We start from the raw sequence: 1,843 nt of genomic DNA, 5'->3' as shown, positions 1-1,843 counted from the left end.
CAATCTCTACAAATCAGAGTTTGACTTATTGTTTTATTAATTGTCTAGGCTTAAACCAATGCATATTAAATTTGAAGTGTGTGTGAATACATTTTTTTGTTTCTGGGAGCTCAGTTGTTAAATGTTTGCCAGCATACCTGCATACCCCTATATTGCTCCAGAAACCTTGCTTGAGGGCAGCAGGAGTGGAATAATGTCAGTGAATAACGCTGTCACCAAACTTGAGGCCAGGTGACTGAAAGCTAATAAAAAAAATTTGTTGTTCAGTTGTATCCAACTCTTCCGTGACCCCATTTGGGGTTTTCTTGGGCAAAGATACTAGAGTGGTATGCCAGTTCCTTCTGCACATTTTACAGGTGAGAAAATGAGGCAAACAAGTTTAAGTGGCTTGCCCAGGGTCACACACCTAGTAAGCATCTGAGGAAAAGGAGTCTTCCTGACTTTAGGCTCAGCAAACTAAATTTGCCCCAGTTGCAATTTCATCAAGTTACTCTTCCAGAGGAAACGGAGAGATAATTATAACAGATGTTCCACTTGGCTGTAGTTTTCATTGGGGAAAGTAAGGATATGTAGCCTAAGAAGGTGCCTTGAGTCAATCACATAACTATTGAATGAATGAGGCAGAATTCAGTCTTATCTTCCTAACTCAAATTCAGCATAGTTAGTATCTAATATATATTTGTTAAACTAAAATGAATTTTATTGAACTGAATTTTTTTAAACAATATTCAATTTTTAATTTACTGATATTGGAGGTATAATTTTCAATTGTCAGGGTTTCCAAACTTTTAAAAAATAACAGTATTTTTCTTCAGTTGTGTCTGAGTTTTCCAGACCCCATGAACTTTCTCTCCCATGGGGTTTTCTTGGCAAAGATACAGATTTCATTCTCCAATATTTACCTATTTTATAGTTGAGGTGCTAAGGCAAAAAGGGTTAAGTGACTTGCCCAAGGTCACACAGTTAGTAAATGTCTGAGGCAGGATTTGAATTCAGGTCTTTGTAATTCCAAGACTATCCACCGCACTGCCTAGCTGCCTCACAACAATATTTAGGGGCTATTGATTTAGAGATAGTGGTAAGAGGGACAAGAAGGGACCAACAGAGACTTTATCCACTAATCATTGTGACTTACCATCTATGTCTAATTTAATTATCTTTTCTAGTCTAGGAAAGTTTCAGGAAAATCCACCAAAACACCCTACTGGCTACTTCCAGTGTCATTCAGAATCCATAGCCAAAAAAAAAAAAAAAAAGAAAGAAAGAAAGAAAATTGCCTTGCTGTTGAAATTAAGATAATGAGAGATCTACATAGAGTTCATATCTCAAGTAGGTGTATATGATCAGATTTCCCTGTATGAGTTATATTCCCCAGAGAGCTTACCCTGTAAAATGCCACAGTCAAAGGAAGGACAAAGTTTCTTCATCTGTAAAACAAACAGTTTAGAATAGACGGGAAGTTCCTTCCCTCTCTAAATCTAAGATCCTATGAATGCCTTGCCCTGTCATCTATGATTTATATAGGCAAAGAAAGAGGTTTGAGGAACAGAATTAGAATGAAACCTCATTAGATCCTTCACAGGTCACTCCACTGCAGTAGTTCATCTAAACAGGGGCTACTTTATTTTAAAAAAGCACAGTTACTACTTAACTTGACTGACTTATGCCATATCATTTGTGTAATCCGTTAGAAGTTTTTTTTTTTATCCCTGTGTTTTGGTTGAAACCTGGTGTTGGGAGAAGGAGGAGGGTGGAAAGAGAATGTCTTCCGTAATGTGTGTGTGACATGGCTCTTCAGTGAGAGAAGTAGAGCAGGTGGGGAAGGAAGATGACATGATGGAGC

The sequence above is a fragment of the Notamacropus eugenii genome, chromosome 1 (genome assembly GCF_028372415.1).
Source record: "Notamacropus eugenii isolate mMacEug1 chromosome 1, mMacEug1.pri_v2, whole genome shotgun sequence".
Classification (NCBI taxonomy): Eukaryota; Metazoa; Chordata; class Mammalia; order Diprotodontia; family Macropodidae; genus Notamacropus; species Notamacropus eugenii.
The sequence above is the reverse complement of the archived record's forward strand: the minus strand, read 5'-3'. Positions refer to the sequence as shown.